The 25000-nt window shown below is 37.5% G+C and overlaps 1 pseudogene across 1 annotated transcript in view; it reads left to right on the top strand.

The window, feature by feature from the left end:
• Window positions 1-1356: 1356 nt before the first annotated feature.
• Window positions 1357-25000, top strand: part of LOC144333263 (uncharacterized) — a 108979-nt pseudogene continuing 85335 nt past the window's right edge. The window contains exon 1 of the transcript XR_013401822.1: window positions 1357-1464. The product of XR_013401822.1 is annotated as an uncharacterized LOC144333263 (transcript). The remainder of the gene's footprint in view (window positions 1465-25000) is intronic.

Here is a 25000-nt window from a genome sequence, read left to right on the forward strand (position 1 = left end):
GATGGTAATGGGGGTGGGGGATAAGGAGATCTTATGGTTAGCAGTTTTAGGGGTCATATTGAGGGTCTAAACAAAATAAATGATTCAAGAAAAATCTTCAACAGACATGGGGAGACTTGCCATGTTTTTGTTTTGCTTTTTAATCTATATTCTTAGCGAGAAGAAGGAGCAAATTGATATGAGATTTTACAATAGATTTTTCATATATATGAATATCTTGAATCCCTTCATAATAAACACAGAGTGACTGATGTTACATTGTTAATGATGTAGTGAGATGATTTCTTTTGAGTAGTGGTTCTGCCATATAAAATCGAACCAGTTAATTACCTCTCTGGGCCACAACTTTCCTCATCTACAGAAGAAGGGATAATAATACATGGGAGGTTGATAAAGTATCTTGCACATTTTAAGTGCCTTTTAACAGAGATACATAACAATATTATTATTGTAAAATCACTAATTAAATTCAAATATTCATTTGGATATTTTGTATTTGATGAATGAACACTGTCTAAATTTACATTTCCTTTAAATTCTTTAAGTTTCATGGTTCTGAAAAGAAACATACAGAGTAAAATTTGGGGGTTTTTTGCTATGAAATTTACCTTTGGGAAAAAATAATTAAAACACTGAGATTTAAAAATTTGGCATCTCTCTTCCCATTCTCAGGTGACACGTAGCAAAATGAATTTTTCTCAGCTCTAAAGCTAAGTAGAAATACTTTTTAAAAATTAATTAACAAACATCAATATTTGCAAAATCATCTAATAATCAAATCCACAGGGTAACAACTAAATCTTCTTTGAAGAGGAATGGATATACTGGTTGCCTTCAAAGGCCTCAATTTAGAAACATGCAGAAAGACATATAAGGAAATGTGCCACTTGTCTTCTCTAGCACAGAAAAAGGTCTGGGATGTAGCAAGATAATGTTTGCTTTTCACTAGTGTTTTAAATCACATTTTGCTTTAAAGCACCTAAAGGGGAGGGCTGAATCTGGAGAAAATTAAAATACATGTCTTTGAGAGTTTAGGGGCTTGTCACAGAGCCCTGGCCTGTGACACAAGACATGGCACTGGCCATTCGGTCGTTGGCTGTGATCAGGGCATCCACACACTGCTCTCCACTTTTCCCACTTCTTAAGCCCATTCTCTTGTCTTTTCCATTATCATGTGCTACCTTCCCTTTCACAGGTGATTCATTTGTCATCTTCGTGCCTTAGAGAATTCCTTAAAGGCCAGGATGCTGTTTATGTGTCTCTGTGTTTATGTGTCCACCAAATGTTCTGTCAACGAGTCTTTTAATCAGCAGACATTAAGTAAGTTAATCACTTCCAAGGGAAGTTTAGTTGATGATGGTAAAGAATGCCAGTGTGGCCCTGGGCCAGAGGAGAGCACACTGCTCTAAGCCTGGAGCAGTGGAGGTCAAGAGGAGAGATTCCTCTGCTTCTCGAAAGGGGAAGGTAGGGTAAGAAGGACTTTTTCTTGTGTCTCCGGTGCCAGTTCAGCCACAGTACAATAGAGCACAAGAGCACAAGATAGATTCCTAAGATTTCTGACTCTGGGTCCTAGCTCCCAGATGGTATCTGGACCTGCCCAGGGCTAAAGGGAACTCACTATCCTGTAGGGAAAGATATAAGCCTGACTTCCTTTACCACATACTGATTGTAGAGCTCTAGGGCCTTGAGTGAACATACATAGTAGCCAGGCAATGGTGAACATGGAACTTGAATGACACCCATTGCTGTGCTGGTTTCAAGTCTGATTCAGCGTAGTCCCAGTGGTGGTGACTATAGGAGTGTGTGTGTGACCCCTCCCCTAGCTCCAGTTAGCTCAGCACAGAGAGACATTTCAATTGTTTGGAGGAAAGTAAGGGAAGAGAACTAAAGCTGCTGTCTGGCAATCCAGAGAATTTTTCCAGATCTTATACAAGACCACCAAGGTACTACTTCTATGATTCTGCAAAAGCCACAGTGTTACTGGGATTGAGGTTCCCCAAATGCACATAATGCTGCAGTGATTACCTTTCAAAAAATGACAGGTACAAACAAGTCCAGAATGCAAAGACTACAGTAAATAACTCTTCAATGCCCAGGCACCAAAGAACATCGGCAAGCATCAAGAGCATCCAGGGAAACATGACTTCACCAAACTAAATAAGGCACAAGAGACCAACCCTGGGGAAGTAGATATATGTGGCCTTTCAGAAAAGAATTCAAAATACCTGTTTTAAGGAAACTCAAAGACACTCATGATACCACAGAGAAAATTCAGAATACTACTGGATAAATTTAACAAACCGATTGAAATAATTAAAAGAAATAAAGTAGCCATTCTAGAGTTGAAAATTGCAATTGACATACTGAAAAATGCATGCGAGAGTTTCTTAACAGCAGAATTGATAAAGCAGAATAAAGAATAAGTGAGCTTGAAGACAGACTATTTGTATACACAGGCAGAGTAGACAAAAGAAAAAAAGAAAGAAAAAGATTGAAGCATGCCTACAAGATCTAGAAAATCGCCTACAAATGGCATATCTAAAGTTATTGACTTTAAAGAGGAGGTAGAGAGAGGGACAGGGGTAGAAAGCTTATTCAAAAGGATAAAGACAGAGAATTCCCAAAACCTGCAGAAAGATATCAATGTTCAAGTACAAGAATGTTATTGAACACTAAGCAGATTTAAACCAAGTAAGATTAAGACATTTAATAATCAAACTTCCAAAGGTCAAGCATAAAGACTTCTAAAAACAGCAAAAACTACAAACCAAAAAACAAATAAGACACATTGGAGCTCCAAAATGTGGGGCAGGAGACTTCTTAGTGGAAACCTTACAGGCTAGTAGAGAGTGGGATGATATATTTAAAGTGCTGAAGCGGGGTGGGGTAGGGGGTGGGGAGTGTGGAAAGCTTTTATCACAGAATAGTATATCCAGAGAAAATATCCTTCAATCCTGAAGGAGAAACAAACGCTGATGGATTTCAACACCACCACACTTGTCCTACAAAAAAATGCTAAAGAACGTGCTTCAGCCTGAAAGAACAGGATGTTAACGAGCAATAAAAAATCATCTAAAGGTGCAAAACTCACTGATAATAATAAGCACAAAGAAAAACATGGAATATTATGACACTATAAGTGTGGTATGTAAACCACTATTAATTAGAAAGACTAAAAGATGAACCCATTAAAATAATAACTACGACAACTTTTCAAGACAGTACGAGAAATAAAAGGAAACAATAAAAAGCTAAAAAGCTGAGGGAGGAACTTAAAAGTGTAGTTTTTATTATTTTTCTATTGGCTTGTTTGTTTGTTTCTGTAATCAGTGCTAAGTTGTAATCAGTTTTGAACAACGGGTTATTAGATGGTATTTGCAAGCCTCATGGTGACCTCAAAGCAAAAAACATACAACAGATACACAAAAGATAAAAATCAAGAAATTAAAAGATACCACCAGAGAAAATCACCTTCACCAAAAGGAAGACAAGAAAGAAGAAACGAAGGAAAAGAAGACCATAAAACAACCAGATTTTTTTTTAAATTGCAGGAGTAAGTCCTTGTTAATCAATAACAACATTGAATATAAATGAACTAAAATCTACAATCAAAAGACACACAGTGGCTGAATAGGGGAAAAAATAAATAAGACACAACAATATATTACCTATAAGAAACACATTTTACCTCTAAAGAAACACATATACTGAAAATAAAGGGATAGAAAAATATATTTCATGCAAATGGAGACCGAAAATGAGCAGAAGTACCTATATTTATAATAGACAAAATAGATTTCAAGACAAAAACTATGAGAAGAGAAAAAATGTCACTATATAATGATAATGGGGTTATTCAAGAGAATATAACAATTATAAATGTATATTCACCCAACACTGGAGCACCCAGATATCTATAGCAAATATTTTTAGAGAGAAAGAGAGAGAGAGACCTCCATACAGTAATAGCTAGAGACTTCAACATCCCACTTTCAGCTTTGGACAGATCTTCCAGACAGAATATCAGCAAAGAAACATTGGACTTATTATGCACTATAAACCGAGTAGACCTAAGAGATATTTACAGAACACTTTACCCAGCATATAGAATACTCATACTTTTCTTCAGCACATGGCTCATTCTCAAGGCTAGACCATAGGTCAGGTCATAAAACAAGTCTTAAAACAGAAAACCAAGAAAAAACACTAATAGTAGCAGAAAGGTAATAATAAAGATCAGAGCAGAAATGAATGAATTGAAACAAAGAAATTACAAGAGATCAACAAAACCAAAGGTATGCTTTTTGAAAAGATAAGCAAAATTTTTAAACCGTTAGCCAGACTAAGTAAAAAGGAAAGAAGACCAAAATAAATAAAATCAGAAATGAACAAGCTGATATCACAGCTGCTACTGCAGAAATTCAAAGGATCATCAAGGGCTACTCTGAACAACTATGTACTGGTAAATTGGAAAACCTAGATGAAATGGATAAATTCCTAGACATATACGACCTACCACAATTGAACCATGAAGAAATAAAACACCTGAAAATACCAATATCAAGTAATGAGATAGAAGCCATAATGAAAAGTCTCCCATCAAACCAAAGCACAGTACCTGATGACTTTACTGATAAATTCTACCAAACATTTAAAGAATACCAATTCTCAAACTATTCACAAAAATAGAAGAGGGACTTTTTTCTTTTTTTCTTCTTTTTTTTTTTTTGAGACGGAGTCTCACTCTGTGGCCCAGGCTGGAGTGCAGTGGTGCGATCTCAGCTCACTGCAAGCTCCGCCTCCTGGGTTCACGCCATTCTCCTGCCTCAGCCTCCCGAGTAGCTGGGACTACAGGCGCCCGCCACCTCGCCCGGCTAATTTTTTTGTAGTTTTAGTAGAGACAGCGTTTCACCGTGTTAGCCAGGATGGTCTCGATCTCCTGACCTCGTGATCCGCCCGCCTCGGCCTCCCAAAGTGCTGGGATTACAGGCGTGAGCCACCACGCCCGGCTGAGAAGGGACTATTTTCAATCTAATTCTACAAGGCCAGTCTCAACCTGATACCACTACCAAAGACAGATTAAAAAGAGAAAACTACAGACCCAAATGCCTGATGAACATTCGTGCAAAATCTTCAACAAAATACTAGCACACTGCATTCAACAACACACTTAAAAGATCACTCACCATGACTAAGTGGGAAATGTGCCAGGGATACAAGGAGGGTCAACATATGCAAATCAATCAATGTGATACATTATGTAAACAGAATTAAAGACAAAAATCATAAAACCATTTCCATTAATGCTGAAAAGTATTTGATAAAATTCAACATTCCTTTATGATAAAACCTCTCAAAAAACAGCTATAGAAGGAGCATAACTCAACATTATAAAAGCCATATACAACAGAACCTCAGCTAGTATCACACTGAATGGAGAAAAATAAAAAGTCTTTAAGATCTGGAACACTACAGAGATGACCACTTTTACCCCGGTTATTCAACATAGTACTGAAAGTCCTAGATAGAGCAATCAGACAAGAGAGAAAAATAATAGGCATTTAACTGGAAAGGAAGAAATCAAATTATCCTTGCTTGCAGGTAGTATGATCTTATATTTGGAAAAAACCTAAAGACTCCACCTAAATACTCTTAGAACTATTAAGGAAATTCAGAAAAGTTGCAGGATTCAAAATCGACATACAAAAATTAGTAACATTTCTATATGTCAAAAGTGAACAATCTGAAAAGGACATAAAGCAATCCCATTCATAATAGCTAAAAATAAAATAAAATACCTACATATTAATTTAGCCAAAGAAGTTAAAGATCTGTCCAATGAAAACTATAAAACATTGAAGAAAAATTGAAGAGAATAAAAGAAAAATTTAAATATATCCCATGTTTATATGGACTAAAAGAATCAGTAGAATTAAAATGTTCATACTATGTAAAGCAGTCTACAGATTCAACACAATCTCTATCAAAACACCAATAACATTCTTCACAAAAATAGAAAAAAATTCTAAATTTACATGGAGCCACAAAAGGCACAGAATAGCCAAAGCCATCCTGAGCAAAAAGAACCAAACTGGAGGAATCATATAGCATGACAACAAACTATACTATAAAGCCATGATAACCAAAACTATATGATACTGGCATAAAAACAAACATATAGACCAATGGAACAGAATAGAGAAACCAGAAACAAATCTATACATGTAAAATGAAGTCATTTTGACAAGTGTGCCAAAAACATACATTAGGGAAAGGACAGTTAGTTCAATAAATGGTGCTTGGAGAGGTCTTTCACTTCCTTGGTTAGGTATATTGCTAAATATTTTATTTATTTATTTATTTGCAGCTATTATAAAAGGGGTTGAGTTCTTCATTTGATTTTCAGCTTGATCGCTGTTGGTGTATAGTAGTTCTACTGATTTGTATACATTGATTCAAACACTGCTGAAAGAAATCACAGGACACAAAACAAGTGGAAACACATCCCATGCTCATGGATGAATAGAATCAATATTGTGAAAATGACCATACTGCCAAAAGCAATCTACAAATGTAATGCAATTCTCACCAAAATATCATCATCATTCTTCACAGAACTAGAAAAAAATTCCTAAAATTTATATGGAGGCAAAAGAGAGCCACACAGCCAAAGCAACAGTAAGCAGAAAGAACAAATCTGGAGGCATGACATTACCTGACTTCAAATTATACTATAAGGCTATAGTCACCAAAACAGCATGGTATTGGCATAAAAATAGTCACATAGACCAAAGAAATGTAACAGAAAACCCAGGAATAAAGCCAAATACTTACAGCCAACTGATCTTTGACAAGGCAAATGAAAACATAAAGTGGGGAAAGAGCAGCCTATTCAACAAATGGTGCTGGGAAAATTGGAAAACCATACAGAAGGATGAAACTGGATCCTCATTTCTCACCTTATACAAAAATCAATTCAAGATAAATAAAAGACTTAAATCTAGGACCTGAAACCACAAAACCACTGGAAGATAACATTAGAAAAAGCCTTCTAGACATTGGCTTAGGCATAGACTTCATGACCAGAACCCCAAAGTAAATGCAACAAAAACAAAAGTAAATAGATGTGACTTAAACTATACAGCTTCTGCACAGCAAAAGAAATAATCAGCACAGTAAACAGACAACCCATAGGGTGGGAGAAAATATTTTCAAACTACGCATTCAACAAAGGACTAGTATTCGGAACCTATACGCAACTCAAACAAATCAACAATAACAACAACAAAGAAAGTGAAAAGAGCAAATAATTCCATCAAAAAGTGGGTTAAGGACATGAATAGACAATTCTCTAAAGAAGATATACAAAAGGCCAACAAATATATGAAAAAATGTTCAACATCACTAATGATCAGGGAAATGCAAATCAGAAGCACAATCTGATACCACCTTACACCTGCAAGAATGGTCATTAAAAATTTAAAGAAATAGATATTGGTGTGGTTGTGGTGAAAAGGGAACAATTTTACATTTCTGGTGAGAATGTAAACTACTACAACCACTAAGAAAACCTGTGTGGAGATTCCTTAAAGAACTAATAGTAGATTTATCATTTGATCCAGCAATCCTGTTACTGGGTATCCACCCAGAGGAAATAAAGTCATTATGTGAAAAATACACTTGTACACTCATGTTTATGGCAGCACAATTTGCAACTGCAAAAATACAGAACTAGCCCAAATGCCCATCAATCAATGAGTGGATAAAAAAATGGCATATAGAGATATCCATATACACCATGGAATACTACTCAAACATGAAAGGGAATGAAATAATGGCATTCACAGCAACCTGGATGGAATTAGAGATCATTATTCTAAGTGAAGCAACTCAGTAATGCAAAACCAAACATTGTATATTCTCACTTATAAGTGGGAGCTAAACTATGAGGATGTAAAGGCATAAGTCTTGACATGAGTCTTGGGGACTTGGAGAGGAAGGATGAGAGGGGAATGAGGGATAAAAGACTACACATTGGGTACAGTGTACACTGATCAGGTGATGGGTGCACCAAAATCTCAGAAATCACCCCTAAAATCCTTATCCATGTAACCAAATGCCACCTGTTCCCCCAAAGCCTATTAAAATAAATAAATAGTGTTTGGAAAATCAGATATCCATATGCAGAAGAATGAAACTATATCCCTGTCTCTCTCCATGTATAAAAATCATACCTAAATAGTTTAAAGACTTAAATCTAAGACCTCAGACAATAAAACTACTACAAAAAATTGGGAAAACTCTCCAGGACGTTGGACTGGGCAAAGATCTTTTGAGTAATAGCCTACAAACAAAGGAAACTAAAACAAAAATAGACAAGTCTGATTACATAAAGTTAAAGGTATCTGAACAGCAAAGGAAACAATGAACTAAGTGCAGAGATAACCCACAGAATGGGAGAAAATTTGCAACTACCCAACTGACAAGGGATTAACAACCAGAATATATAAAGGATGCAAACAACTCTATAGGAAAATATCTAAGAATCTAATAAAAAATGGGCAAAATGTCTGAATAGACATTTCTCAAAAGAAGACACACAAATGGCAAACAGCTACAAGAAAAGGTGTTCAATATCATTGCTATCAGAGAAATGTACATCAAAACCACAATGATATCTGGGTGAGATGTCACCCAGTTAAAATGGCTTTTATCCAAAAGTCAGGCAATAATAAATGTTGGCAAGGATGTGGAGAAAAGGGAACCCTTGTACACTGTTGATGGGCATGTAAATTAGTACAACCACTATGGAGAATAGTCTGGAGATTACTCAAAAAACTGAAAATAGAATTAACATTCAATTCAGCATTCCCAATCCTAGGTGTAGCCCCAAAAGAAAGGACATCAGTAGATCCAATAAATATCTTCACTCACGTAATTTTTGCAGTACTATTCATTCGTAGCCAAGATTTAGAAGCAAACTAAGTGTCCATCAACAGATGAATGGATGAAGAAAATGTGGTACTTATAGACAATGTAGTATGTTCAGCCATAAAGAAATAATCAGGTCTTGTCATTTGCAACAACATGGATGGAACTGGAGGTCATTATGTTAAGTGAAATAAGTCGGGCACAGGAAGACAAATATCTCATGTTCTCCCTTACTGGTTTGAGCTAAAAATTAAAACAATTGAACGAATGGAAATAGAGAATTGAATAACGGTTAACTGAGGCTGGGCAGGGTAACCCATCCTGGCAAGGTTGAGGGAGTGGGGATGGTTAATGGGTATAAAAATATAGTTAGAAAGAATGAGTAAGCTCTACTATTTGATAGAGTAATAGGGTGATTATAGTCAACATTAATTTATTTCTACATCTAAAAACAACTAAAAGAGTATAACTGAATTGTTTGTAACACAAAGGATAAATGCTTGAGGTGACGGCTACTCCATTTACCTTGATGTAATTATTATGCATTATATGCCTGTATCAAAATATCTCATGTACTTAATAAATATATACACCTACCATGTACTCGGAAAATTTTAAACAAAAATGAATACCAGTGTGTAATAACATAAGACAAATAAAAAGAGCTGGATGCCTTTCTGTACATTTTGCTGTTAAAGTGGTCATCTTTTACATAATGATAAAGGAGGATAATAGCCTCTCTTCCTTCCTTCCCTCCCTCCCTCCCTCCCTCCCTTCCTCCCTTCCTCCCTTCCTTCCCTCCTTCCTCCCTTCCTTCCAGTGTTTCTCACCATGTTTCCCAGGCTGGAGCACAGTGGTTACATACAGGCACAATCAAAGCACACTACAGTCTCCAACTCCTGACCTCAAGCAATCCTCAGCCTCTTGACTAGCTGACTACAGACATGCAGCACTGAGTTCAGCTAAGACCCACTGATTTAGTAGAAAAAGCATTGACTTCAGAGTTAGATTGCAGCTCAAAGCCTGAAACTGCCATTTGATATTTAAATAACAGATATTTTTATATGGCATATAACTAGCAACTAGTCTCTGTGACTTGCAGGAAATACTGTGAAGCACAAGATAAAGACTCCTACGTTGGAATCCTAGATCCTTCACTTATTAGCACGGTGACCTTGGGCTAGTTACTTAACCTTTCTGTGCTTTGTGTAAAAGGAAAGTATTAATAATATGTTTTGGTTATTGAGACTGAGTTAAATGTTCTTAAATTAGTGATGTCAGAATGTAAGTGTAACAAGTTCTTCCTATTATAATTATTAATTTATGTTAATATAGGAAGATTTAATGGTATTATGGAATTTTGGAATCACAGACTTTGAAACCAGATATATCTGAATTTGATTCCACTGTAACTATACATAGTTATAATACAGTATCTAATCTGAAAACTATTATAAGGATTAAGCCATGTAAAACACATAACTTTTAATAAAAATATGCATGTGTATGTGTGTAGATGTATATACATATATATGGATACTTGCATATAATATGTACGTAATCAAGCTGTCAATGGAGGTCTTCCGGCTACTTTTCAGAATTAGGATCATCTCCTCAGCGGATGCTGCATTCACTCAAACGGACAACTCAAGTCCTTAATGGATATCATTTAAAAATAATCACAAGATAGATTTGATGACTAAAAAGCAATACGAGCCACTTCAAATGAATCATTTGATCACTTAAAATTAAAAATCCCTCTGCAATTTTACTGTAGAATTATCTTTGTCTTCTTCAATTTAGTTTTTCCTCTGACTTGATTCTCATTGTTTATTTTTCTCTCATCTCTTCTCTCTCCTATTCAGAAACAAAATAAAAGAGCTCACCTTTCATGCAAAATAATATGGGTGACTTTTATTGTCTTAGATAATTCTGACATTAGATATAAATATAATACATGTCTTAGAGAACTAAAATCATATTTCTCTGTTAATGTCTTTTTATTATTATCCCATGAAATGAGAACGGGTAATGACATCTAACTATTTGGGCTGGAATATTTAGAAAAACATGACAAAATTTTTTTAAAAATTAATTTTTTATATAAATAACTTTAGGAAGCTTCAGGGAATACTTAGGTTTTTTTAATTTTTTCTGGATATTAAGACATATAACAATTTTAAGAACTGATTTTAGAACTTTACATTTTTAAAAAATGTGTGCTATAATTTTATGAGTGGCAAACTGCTATCAGATGATAGATTATTTCATTTTTCTATTGTGGATACACATCAGAAATGGCAAGAGACCAACTGCGACCCCAAATATGAACATCAGCAAGAGCTGAAAATTAGAATCTTGAATGTCTCCAAGTGGTGTGACAATGAAGAGCTACATGAGAATAAGCCTTTTATTTTTCTCACCATGCAGAACATAAGCTAACCTAACCACTGTGGCTGTTAGGAAAATGCAAACTCTTGCAAGTGTAAATATCACTTAAGGGCAATGTGGGAAAAACCGTACACTAAAAGGGACAGGCAGCCCTCTTTCAGAACTTAATTTTGGTTGAAATTAAAACATATATTACTGAACCGCAGGTCAGTCTTCTATAAGAGGAGAGAACAGTACCACCTTGCAGGATGGCCATGAGTATTACGGGAGGTAACAAACCAGCCACAGGGAATGGGCTGGCATATTGTGCTTGACCAGTTTCTCATCATTGCTCTGGGGTTTTCTTCCCCTGTTTTCTTTGCATTTATTTTTCAAGGGCCATTTTCAACCCTCTAATGGAACGTTCCATGTTAATGGTCTTTTGCTCCAGAGAGGAAGTTAAACACGTGGATCTTCTATTGCTGTTGTCACGGCTGAAAAAATTACTTACTCCATACCTTGCCAATCCTGTCCCTCGTGTCCCTTTTTGATCCTTTGGTGTTTGGTAACTTGTTCCCCATTGTTTACACCCGAGGGCCCATCACGGTCACATCTTTGAAAAAAAAAGTCTAATTGAACAAAGGAAATAGCTTTGCAGTTTTTTCCTTGAATTTATTGTTACTGAACACATTCTGCCATGCCTAAGGAAAGCAACAGTTTAACAGAAAACTTTTTGTTGTACATTTTTAAGAGTCAAAAAGAGCCCTTTTGAAAGTGCTCAGTCTTCCTGAATGACGAGTTCTGCCAGTAGCTTTTGAGAGTAAACACTGGAGGTTTTCCACTGCCAGGGAAAGGCCATTTGTGAAGGCATGACCTCCAGGGCCTAATTGAAGTTCAGGATATCAGCTCATTTCCACCCGTCTGGTCTTTGGCAAAAGGTTGAGCCAGACTTCAGAAACATTTGAAATCAAGGTATAAATAAATACTAACCCCAAGGGAAGCATCCATTTCAAAAGCTCACAGGTATTTACTTGGTCCTGGAGCCTGACTGCATGTCAAGTCCTTTCAAGGACAGATGGAGCTTCCCAGCTAGTGGTGCTGTCTGATTTACTTTGTTGGAAGACATGGTCTTATCATTATTCTAATGCCCTTGCTGCCTAGTAACAGACATGGATTGATTGCTGCTGCCTTTGATTCACAAATTTGCATTTGCCTGGAGGATGCCAAAGCTGACCAAGGCTCATCCATCATTTTCCCAGACATGGTTTACAAATACACTGTAAGCCAGGTGCACAAAGCCAAGGAATGCATTTTGAGTGGGTATGGTGATGACTTTTAGATATGTTGCCCACTTTGGTTTCTTAGAAACAAAAATAGACTGGGAAGTAATAAATGATAGTTGTGATATGGACATTCTTATTCTTTTCAGGTTGTGTATTTATAATGCCATTTAATCAAAACATCTTACCTACAACATACATTCATGGATGTTCCCACTGTGAAGGAAGGCTTTCCGCAGCTTTTGCTTTTTGTCCCCTTTCTCTTTTTAAGCATATTGCTGGTTTACATGTTTTTTTCTAGATGGACCAAACACTCTTAAATTCTTTCTCAGAGGAAACAAAGGCAAAGCAAACTTTCTCTTAACTGTATTATATATCTCCTTTATATCCCCATAAAGCGCAGTGCTAAGATGCTCTTTCATCCCAACACCTGCGTTTTATGATTCTTATGATAGAATATATTTTATTTGTGACTCCTTAAAGTGGATTGAAATGCAAACAAAAGAAATGGGATTCATTTAAAATGAAAGGCAGATTGGCAATATGTTTATCTAGACTAATATTTTTAAATACCTTTCAACCCAGAAAAGATTAATATAAGCTCTAACAGATAAATCTTATCTGCCATTTATTTACCACTCATTCTTTTTATTACTGTTCAGAATTGCAAAGATTTAACCAACTATATATTGGCCTTTTAAATGGTAGATATTATAACATTCAAAAGGGAGAAATACCTGCCAAAAATCAAACAAAAACTATTGAATTCCCAACTCAGGTTCACTGCAATTGGACAATTGCCAATCAAGATAACAAGAAAATGCCTAATGGAAGTTGATTGCAATAACTCTCTTGTAATTTTTGCATAATGACAACATCAAAAGTGAATCTTCACAATGAGTTTCTCTCTCTCTCTCCCCCTCCTCTCTTTTGCTATGGGAGATAGAATCAGGAACAGAAACCTTAGTAGAGACAGTTTGCAGTCTAGCCTTAGGGCACAGAAGAATGTCAAAGGGGAAAATATATAAAATACATATATAAAAATATATAAAAAGAAACTAGTATTTTTTAAACAAAAGGTTTGGGCCAGGCATTGTGGCTTACACCTGTAACCCCAGCATGTTGGGAGGCCAGGAGTTCAAGACCAGCCTGGTCAACATGGTGAAACCCTGTCTCTACTAAAAACACAAAAATTAGCCAGGCATGGTGGCAGGTGCCTGTAATCCCAGCTACTTGGGAGGCTGAGGCAAGAGAATCGCTTGAACCCGGGAGGCAAAGGCGGCAGTGAGCCAAGATTGTGCCACTAGATTCCAGCCTAGGTGGCAGAGTGAGACTCCGTTTCAGGAAAAAAAAAAAAAAAAAAGGTTTGCCAAAAACTATACTTCTAATTAAATTACAAGACTACTTGAAGGAAAATTATCCCTTTGACCCACTAACCCTTCAGAATAATTCAGAACTGGATGTAGGTACAAGAATGGTGGTAATTGGCCAGGATTCACCTTTAAACATGATGGTCTTTATTTTTATATTTTTATAATTATAGCCAGGAAAGGAGAAACTATGTAATGTAGCCAAAGATAACCTATCGCTGTACTTTATGTTGTAAAACATTCTATCCTTACAAGATTGTGCTTTCGAGGTTCATTATTTGTAAAACACCATAAAGGAAATTTCTCCAAATAAAGAAGCCCCACATTTACATTTGGGGTTCAGTCTTATCTTAGAGGTATTATGCCTTTAACCAACATCTTATCTCTAAAGCCCAGGAAACCCATTTGGAAGATGGACATGAAAAATAAATCTAACTTATGAGGTCATTTGGTGAATAAAATATCAAAGTCCCTCATAAAACACTGCTGTTATGTTCTGGACTAGCTAGGAAGGTACACTGGCCTATTTCCTTATTAAAAAGAATAAAGGCTTATTTTTTGCAGGGAAGGGGTCCAGTGCATGATGGTGATAGTCTTTACGCTAAGAGTCAGTGGCCATTCAATCAGCACCACACTTGCTCAATGCAAGTGTTTAAAATGGCTCCTTTTCCCTTCTTCTTTCTCCTACGTTCCTTTGCCGCCCTCTCCACTCTGTCTCTGGCATCTCCATGCCCTTGGGTAGAATTTTATCTGGGACTACACATTTTTCAGTGTGGGACAACTGCACATACATAGGTCCTTGTTTTGTCTCTCTTGCTGATATAGATTACCTCTCTTGGCACTCTCAGGTGAAGGAGGCTGGAAGACAGGTGTTGGTAGAGATGAAACATCTTACCTGACTGATGAGGACAGGGAAGAACAAACGAGGGAGGTAAAGAAGACCTCACCTGGTTTCAAATCTCTGATCCACACTTGCTAACTCTGTGACTTTGGGAAAGTCACTTAACTCTCAGTGACTCCATTTCCTCATCTGTAAAATGGGTGGTATTTTAAGAATGCTATAGCAACAAGACGCTTAGAAACACTAAATGAGTTAATATTTATCAAGCACTTAGAATAGTACCTATAAGGGCTATGAAAATGTGGGTAAGAAAAATCAGATTATCTTTATTATGTATGCCATTTTCCCCTAGTTAAATTTGGCTTGAACTTTCAATAGGAGTTGGATTTCTGTAACCAGCCATTTTAAAATTGATTTGATTGCTGCCAGCTTTATCACAGTGAGCGCACAAATGGCTGATAAGATTCCATCCCTTTGATGACCTAATTAAAAAGAAACAAAAAAGCAACAAGAACAAATAATCCATCCTCTCACATTTCATTCACTTAGAAGGACCCCTTGGAGTGACCATTTGATATGAAATTAAGTTGCTGATGCATTGACCACAGGTAGGTATTAGATCCACGTAGTCACAGAAGCACATCTGAAGTTTCACAGACAAAAGCCACCTGCTCATTCTGGGGAAGCCCTGAGGACGAGACCAACACAGACTTGGGGGAGTTGCACATGGAAATTCACAAAAACATGGGAAGACACCAGCCACTTCAGGGCAGGAATCCTTAAGAGAAGACCAAACCTCATCTTTCAAACAGATAGAATACACTTTTTATTCTTTTCAAAGAGAGTGTTCTGGCCTCCACCCACTCAAAGCAAAAATGAAATTGGCATTTTCAGACTGCATTTTGTCTTCCTTTGAACAACGGTATGAGTTAAACTTTGTTTATTCCTTTCATTTGCTTCTAAGTAATCAGATTCTGAATAAAATGTATGTTTCACCTGTAGAATCGTAACAGTAAGAGAGTTCCATCTAATTTTGAAAGAGATTCATTTAGAGCAAATTGAAATGTGATGTGACCAGGCAAATAAAGAACAGGAGCCTTGGCCCTAGACAGGAACCTTTCTGCGATTCCCTTGGGAAACCTGGCCCTGCCCTCTGTGTGGCATTTTCTGTCTCCTGGCCTCTGTGGGCTCGCCTGCCAGATGATAGCACAAAGAGGTGCGGGAAAGATTAGGGGACATGTGTCATGCAAAGCACCTGTGATTAGACCTGACATTTAGTAGGTACTTAAAATATTTATTTCTTTCTCTTTACTACCATAAAAGGAAGGCAGAATATGTAAGTATCAAGTGCTAGAAAAAACTTAGTAAGTGCTTGTTAAAATTAGCTTTTAATGTTTTGGGTGCATGCATCTTGACTAATTTCATACGATTGTAGGTGGGCACCCTTCCCACTTGCCCCAGTAAACTATGGAAATTATCCTTAAAAAGTACTGAAGATAGAATTTTGGATTGAGTGAACTATCAGATTTTCAACTGTCCTCATTGATATACATCAATGAGGTATATCATTTTTAAAAATCTCTACGTCCTCACTATTCTGTAAGTCAGAAACCATATTAAGCTTTGGTATTTAGATGGAATCACACAACCTTTAGACATACCCCACTTTTATATTTGCAGATTTAATTAAGGCTGAGTGAGTAGAAAACTCTGCTTCAAAACTGCCAACCTACTAAAAAATGAGGAAATACATAAAGGGAGGGATTTGTATTCTGTGATCAAATTCATGGAAAACCTGCTGAAGTGGGAGATGTATAATGTCTCTCAGGATGAGCACTGTTCTACTTAATGGATTATCAAGCACTTATTAGTAAAAAAAGAAATACTGAATTTAAGCAGTGACTTCCTTTCAGGAATGAAGATGTAGTCTAAGATCACACAGACAGCAAGAGGGTGGTTCACGATGCCACCACCTGGCACCCTTGCAAGGAGCCAGGACATCATTCTGAACTCTTATTTTCAAATATTCTTCATCCTTTGTTACCTAACCCCACCCCCAGATAGGAGCCATGTCTTATCAATTCTGCTTTCTTAATTTCCTCCCTTCTAGGAGAAGGTAATCGATGAAGGCTTTTTTCCCTCAACTATTTCAACAGCCCTGTTCCGCCAGGCTCAGGCTGTGCCCACCAATCCCTCCCTGCACTGCCGTAATCTTGGGCCATCTGAAATGGCCTCCAAGGCCCTACTGAAAGTTCTTTAGTGCCTGGATCTTGGCTTGAGGTTGAAGTGTCAGCTCCAAGACAGCACTCAATGCTTCTATCTGGAGCCTTCAGTTCAGGCATCTCTCCTCCTAGCCATTCTTCCCCTGCTCTGTGCTCTGAATGTCCCATTTAACACGTGAGTGTGCCCCCACTCCTCCTGTTTGCTGACCAGTGTTGTTTCTTGAATGTCCTTTCCCTCCCTTTCTTCTTTTCTTTTACAAGCTCCTACACTGTCGCCTCCCCCATCCATCCCTGCCCCCTGCCAAAGAAACATGTCCACTACTCACTTCTTTATAAAGCTTTCTCTGGTGGCACTCCCAAGCATACTGCTCTTTGATTCGCACACACTTTCTCCTAAAAAACACTACAAAGACCCTTCTGCACACTAATGTATGTACATGTTTATTTCCTTGATGAGACCATAAGTGCTACTGAAGGAGGAAAGACTCAGATATAGCTGGGCATAAGGAATCTCTAGAATACAAATTGCACCAGAAATGCCCCATCTTGAGAAAAGGGGACCTAATTTTTGCATCCCAGGTTTAGTCACTGGCTGAGGTTAAGTAGGTATATTATTTCTTTTTGCATTCTCAGGACTCAGCACATTGAATATTTGTACTTTAAAGCAAATGAACAAACGAATAAAATAACACTTGGGAAATAGTTGAAATAAACTAATAATTGAGAAAATGAATGAATGGGTAAGTGGGTGAGTGAATACAAGAATGTGAATACAAGAATAGGAGATAAGCCTATAATGCCACTCTCTATGTGATTTTTATGTTTGCATGGCCCAGACTTTAATCTAGACACAACTATTGCATATTGCTGACTTTAGGTAACTGTGGATATGGGAGCTGATTACACAGATGAAGCTGGGTATGGAGAGTCCTAGAATGTGAATTGCACCAGGACCGTCCCAGTTTAAGAAAAGGGGGCCTAATTTTTGCAGTCCATGGCTAGTCTCTGACTGAGGTCTACCCCCATGGTAAGGAAGGGTGGTGTTAAAGCGACAGCTGTGAATTGTTACCAGACAATACCCACAGCAGCTGGGAGATGGGGGCTCTGACTGATAAAACTTTTCAATAACATATTATTCTTTAACCATAAGGAATGAGATACATGTACTGTATCTCATTTAATAAGGAAAAGAGATACATGTACTGAGATGCATGGTATTCCCTGGGATAGAACCCTATTAGGAATATCCTTGTCATTGCCCCACTGAAGCACCAGATTCAGCTCTCGGGGCTTTTCTTTCTACTTTGCATCATCTCCGTCTACATGTCCATACACAGACACAGGTACCATCATTCTTGAAGTTTTAAAACATGTTTTTATTAAGTGGAACAATTGTGAGTAGAAAGTGCTAAAGCCATGACATCAGTATTGAAGCTCTGATTGGAATCCTGGAGGCATCACTAACTGATATGCAGATTCTGCCACCGTGGTTAAATTACTGAGATTATGAGAATCTCAATTTTTCCATCTGTATGGTGGAAATAAAAATGCCTTATTATTTTTAATTAATAATTTATCACAGAGGATTTAACACATGTTTAAACATTTTTATCATCTTATTATTGCTGTTTTTGGGGTGTCTTTCTTTGGGGGCTTTTATTAATTTTATTTTATTTTACTTTAAGTTCTGTGATACATGTGCTGAACGTGTAGGTTTATTATACAGGTATACGCGTGCCATGGTGGTTTGTTTCACCTATCAACCCATTATCTAGGTTTTGAGCCCCACATGCATTAGGTATTTGTCCTAATGCTCTCACTCCCCTTGCCCTCCACCCCCCGACAGGCCCCGGTGTGTGATGTTCCCCTCCCTGTGTCCATGTGTTCTCATTGTTCAGCTCCCAGGTATGAATGAGAACATGCAGTATTTGGTTTTCTGTTCCTGTGTTTGTTTGCTGAGGCTGATTGTTTCCAGCTTCATCCATGTCCCTGAAAAGGACATGAACGCATTCTTTTTTATGGCTGCATTATTGTTCTTTTTATTCCATCTATGCTAACCTTATTTAAGACTAAATGTTCTTGAAAAATAGCATATTGTCTTCTGAACTCCCTGCAGATTTGCCCTGGAACACACTAATTCTGAAGGTGTGGGTATATATAATATATACATTATCATGTTAAAATTTAATACATTGGCTGAGATAAATTCTAGGAAAAGCAAGCCAGTTGAGCTGACGTCACCTTTACAGGATAAATCAGTAATTGTTAACCATCGCTATTTACTATTTTTCATTTACTTCTAATTGTGATGCCTCAAGGGAAATTTTGCATACTATAAAAACATTTTTAGTAGTTAAATATACTTCTTCAGAAATTGTTTAATTTTTTATCCTGTTCTTTTTTCAGATTATTACAACTGCATTGGTTTATTTGAAAAAGTGAAAATTGGGAAGAAACATATGAATGAAACAATAAGGATTCATTAAGTAAATTAAGGTATTTTCTGGAATACAAAGTATATATTCTAAAATTATGCTGTTGTATAAAATGATATTGAATGGCATGAAAAAATGTTTACAATATTTTAAGGAAAAGGGTATAGCTTATGACATAGTATATTAAGACTGATGTCATGCTTTTGACCAATTCATGGGGTGGAGGGAAAGATTCTGAAAAGATACACATCAGAGCAGTGTATAAGGCTGTAAATCTCTGATAACTTTTATTTTCATCCTTTTTGCCATTTCTTATTTTCTAAATTACATTCATCAAATGTATTATTTAATACAAAATGTTAAAATGTGGGAGACAGTTTGTGAGCATTGATTTTCAATGCACTGACTAATGAAAGCCTTTCCCAACAAGCAAAACTAATTCAAACTAAGTTAAAGTACACAAACTGGAAAGATTCTAGCGTCTTCCTTTAGTAGTTACTTTTAGGTTATATTTCTGCCACATTTCTTTCTAAGTACTCCTCAATGATGTAACCTGACCATTTCGAACTCGTCTACCACACAAATGTGTCACCCATTTCTATTTTTCTGCCTTCTATCAAGACCTATCATAAATCCCAGAACTCTTTTTTTTCTTCTTTATTATACTTTAAGTTTAGGGAACATGTGCATAACGTGCAGGTTTGTTACATATGTATACATGTGCCATGTTGGTGTGCTGCACCCATTAACTCGTCATTTACATTAGGTATATCTCCTAATGCTATCCCTCCCCACTATCCTCACCCCACAACAGGCCCCAGTGTGTAATGTTCCCCTTCCTGTGTTCAAGTGATCTCATTGTTCAATTCCCACCTATGAGTGAGAATATGCAGTGTTTGGTATAGTTTGCTGAGAATGATGGTTTCACTCTTGTATGGCACTATCCCTGGTCCTCCAGGCTAAAAGTGATCTCCTTTTACTTCTAATTCCTGAGTCACCAGCCATGGCCTCTTTGAAGGACTTGCAGCCAATCAGACTCCAATTCAGAGTTTAAATTCCAGATATGCCACAGAGTTACCTTCTGAGCATGGATAGGTTTATTTCTCTGAGACAGTTTTCTGACTAATAAAAATTGAATCATAGTTGCATTTGCCTTCTAGAATAGTCATAGGAATAATAAGATAATGAGATTACATGTTTCCCAGGGTGATTCTTTGCATATCCTGGGTGCTCATTAAATTTCTGTTACTTCCTTGTCCCCCCATTACCCTTGGCCTCATGCTCAGCAGTTAATCTGTTAGCATATTATTTATAGCTATTTTTAACATGTTATCCTTTCTGTTGTTTATGGCTTTATGGCTCTTTTTTAAATGAAAAGTTCAGTTCTGTTTTATTGGGATAGGTAAGTATACAGTCATTGTAAGTGATAAATCTACTCAAAAGCACATGGAGAAAGACTTAAGCGCAGACCCTCATGAAACAACCAAGGAAGTCATCCCCATGAAGTCTTGAGTGTGCCTTCTCAACTTCCCCCAAGCACAAATGAAATTACACACATCTAGCACATTTGCTACTGTTTTTGTTTCTCTTTTACAATTTGCTTTTCTCAATTTATATGAAAGCACAAAGGTATACACTTTTCAATCATTTTATAACATTTAATTCTATGTCTATATCTTTACCACTTTAATCATTAGCTCTTTGGTAAGCATTTCGTTTCTCATTTATGGCACTTCTGATTGACTAAAGTGCAAGTTCTCCCTTTCTTCACTTTTAACAATAACCCAATTGTGCAGCGAGGGGAGCAGCCTTCATCTAAGAGAATGTAGCTCCTTTTCTTTCAGTGGATGAGTTATGATTGCTCAAAATTAGTACTAGCTGCTTAATTCTCTTCTGACAGCAATGGGTCCAAGGATGGGAATGTGACTAGGTTCTTTCCAGTGAAAGATAAGAGAAAGTATAGTGGGCACTTCCTTTTCCAGATTAAAAAGCCACAGATTTGGTGAAGAAAACATGGTGGCCCCGTTTCTTCCTCAAACTGGCACACCATCATATGTGGCTTCTGACCATGAGGAAACCAGGCCTCAGCGAGCTATTACATCAACCATGAGGCTATCGAGCGTCAAATTTCCTGTTAATTAAACAATAAACAGCCTCAGGATGTAAAATTCTGTTAATTTAGCATTCTCTTAATTCCAATCAAAAGCCTATAACAGATACACATATTGTAGACAGTTGTAAGTGTGAATATTTCTGTCGCTCAGTTGAATGTATGAAGCTTACATACGAAAATCTGGTGACAGCTGCCTTCTTTATTTCTGTTGTCACTTGGCCTTTTGCAGTCAATGAAGCCCTGCTCCTTGGGATCATCCAACACATAACTGAGCATTGTGGATCCATAATTCACAGATTTGCAATCTCATACAATCCGTTGATAAAGCTAAACAGACACTCCTCAAAGCAAACTTGGAAATTAACACTTGGTATAGCATACATGCTATTGATAAAGTGGCTTTGGAAACTCATCTTAAAATACTGGTTATTATGCCTTAAGACATATTTTAATTACTTCCCCCTTTTTTCCTCATGAGCCAGGGTTGAGGCCCATCTTTGTTGAGGATCTTGATGAAATACAATAATGGACAGGCAAGAGTTCAGTGATTGTTAAATTAATGGTTTCAGGAACAATCCCATGCCAAGTGACCCTGGAGAAAGGGTCATTGCATAATAAAGAAGGATGAATGAGGTCATATAAATTGTTGTTTAATCTGTACAGTTTCTTTTTCTCTGGATCTGGCCAAAGAAACTCTTCTATTCTAATTTTAAATTATAATACAGCTTTGAGTTTATTTCTCTCTCTAGACATGGTATATTTTATTTTCTCAGGGGTAGAAGGGGATCTGTCACCTTTTGGTTTGAGGTGAACCTCCATAATGTATTGCTCCTGCTGAAGCAAAACATTTTAGAGGAATTGAAACAAAACCTTCACATCCCTATGGTTGGGGGGGTGCTCATGGAAGCTGAGCCCTTGCAAAGCGCACTGTGAGTATAATTCCTCGGGTCTACCAGGAATCATAGGTGGCAAATAATCATGGTCACAGCTCAAGGATCCCAGTGAGACTTGAGACAGTCTCTGAAAGTAGAATGGAAAAACATAAAGGAATGTAAGTGAAAGTCAGAAAAACAGACCATGGCAACCATTGCCCTTTCTCCCTCTGTAAGTGGTAATGTTAAACAAATGCCTTCCGAATTTGTGGGACAAGAACAGACAATGAGAAAATAGAAAATACTTTGCAGTTTTTGAAGAATAGAGAGCCTTTTCCTGAAAAGATCTGTCTGTAGGTAAAAAGTCTCTAGTTACGTACATTCATCTGTTCTTTTGTTTCTTCATGAATTGTCCTATTGTTTTTTTTACTTCAAGAAAACCTTATTGATGGGGGACTATAACATACACTGATAAAACAAGGCAATGTTTCTGTCCTTAATATACTGTCAATTAAATCTTTATTTTTCAATCAAATATTAACTTTAGTAATTCTTATAGAGTACTTATTTTTGGGAGAATGCCGTTATCTGCTGATAATATAAACAGATGTTAAAACAGTCCTTTTTGAATTCACTTAACTATTCCTTTAGGATTTTGTGATTTGCCTTTTGCCAGATTCTGACATCAAGTGTTGGCTCAGAAGTTGAAGAATTTATAGAGCTTATAGGAAAAGGGGGCAGTATTACTAAACTGGGATGTGCGAAGGAAGTGAAAAATGGGATGGGGGGTGTACTTTAGGCAAGAAAAAATGCATCAGCAAGCCACAGAACTGGAAAGGCACGAATCCTACATTGGCAAATAGAAGGAGGAGAGTTTGCAAGGCCAAGGCTGAGTCTGGTATGAACATTGAACACTTGGAAAAGCAGCTGTGCCATCACGTCTTGGTTTCTTCCATTTGATTGTTATATAAGTAAAGACCAAAGAAGAAATTCAAGCCCAAAGGGTCTTTTCAGCTGTGGCATGACTTGGTGGCAAGGAACTCTTAAAAACTAAGAGGGAAGAAACTTCTCTGAAAGGGAGAAACATAAATGTATCCATCCACCATTTATGTTAAACGCATTTAAGAGATGTGCAATGTAGCAGAAACACAGTGTGTAAATATGAATGACATCATCCTCTCCCCTTTCTCCAAAAGGTGACAGTCCACTGAAGAAGCATGGTCAACAAATGTGAAGGGGAATCACCAAGAGAAAAGTAAAGGAAGTAGCCACCTATTGAGAGGCCTCTCCTGTCATGAGTGTGGCTGATTTTGGGTGGTCCACTGCCAAGATTTTTAATGTGATTAGATGGTGAGTTATATAGAGAGCTGGCTCAGCAAACTACAGCGGATAGACCAAATCCAGGTCACCACCTGTTTTTGTATGGTCCTCAAGCTAAGCATAGGTTTTACATTTTTAAATGGTCCAAAAATATCAAAAGAAAAATAATTTTTCATGGCACAAAAATTTAATGTCTATTAAGTTTCATTGGAGCATAGATAGGCTCATTTGTTTATGGGATATCTCTGGTTGCTTTTGCATTAAAATGCAGAGCTTGGTAGTTGCAACTAAGATTACATGGCCTGCAAAGCCTGAAACACTTATCACCTGGTCCTTAACAGAAAATGTTTGCCCATCTCTAAAAGAGAATAATCACCAGCTAGCTGGTTTGGGCTTGAAGTGTCTGGGGTGGCTGCCCAGAAAGGAGTGAGGGAAGGGTACTGCCTTCCCTGGCCACCGTGCTGTGTAGACCCAGTGACCCTGTGCATCCCAAATCATGGTTCCAGCTGTGACTCTTCATTGCCGGCCTCCTGCTTTGTTCCTCACTCAGATGAAAGCCCAGGCTAACTTGGCCTTCTGGAGAGGACTTTCACTATTTCAAAGGAAAGATAAATTTTTACCCCTCTGTTAAAAGTGTTTCATCACAGGGGTGCTTTAGAATCAATGCATTACACTCAAGTGGGTCCCTGACCCCTGAGCAGCCTAACTGGGAGACATCCCCCACTAGGGGCAGTCTGACACCCCACACCTCACAGGGTGGAGTACACCCCTGAGAGGAAGCTTCCAAAGCAAGAATCAGACAGGTACACTCGCTGTTCAGAAATATTCTATCTTCTGCAGCCTCTGCTGCTGATACCCAGGCAAACAGGGTCTGGAGTGGACCTCAAGCAATCTCCAACAGACCTACAGCTGAAGGTCCTGACTGTTAGAAGGAAAACTATCAAACAGGAAGGACACCTACACCAAAACCCCATCAGTACATCACCATCATCAAAGACCAGAGGCAGATAAAACCACAAAGATGGGGAAAAAGCAGGGCAGAAAAGCTGGAAATTCAAAAAATAAGAGCGCATCTCCCCCGGCAAAGGAGTGCAGCTCATCGCCAGCAACGGATCAAAGCTGGACGGAGAATGACTTTGACGAGATGAGAGAAGAAGGCTTCAGTCCATCAAATTTCTCAGAGCTAAAGGAGGAATTACCTACCCAGCGCAAAGAAACTAAAAATCTTGAAAAAAAAGTGGAAGAA

Source organism: Macaca mulatta, chromosome 12 (assembly GCF_049350105.2).
Source record: "Macaca mulatta isolate MMU2019108-1 chromosome 12, T2T-MMU8v2.0, whole genome shotgun sequence".
Lineage (NCBI taxonomy): Eukaryota > Metazoa > Chordata > Mammalia > Primates > Cercopithecidae > Macaca > Macaca mulatta.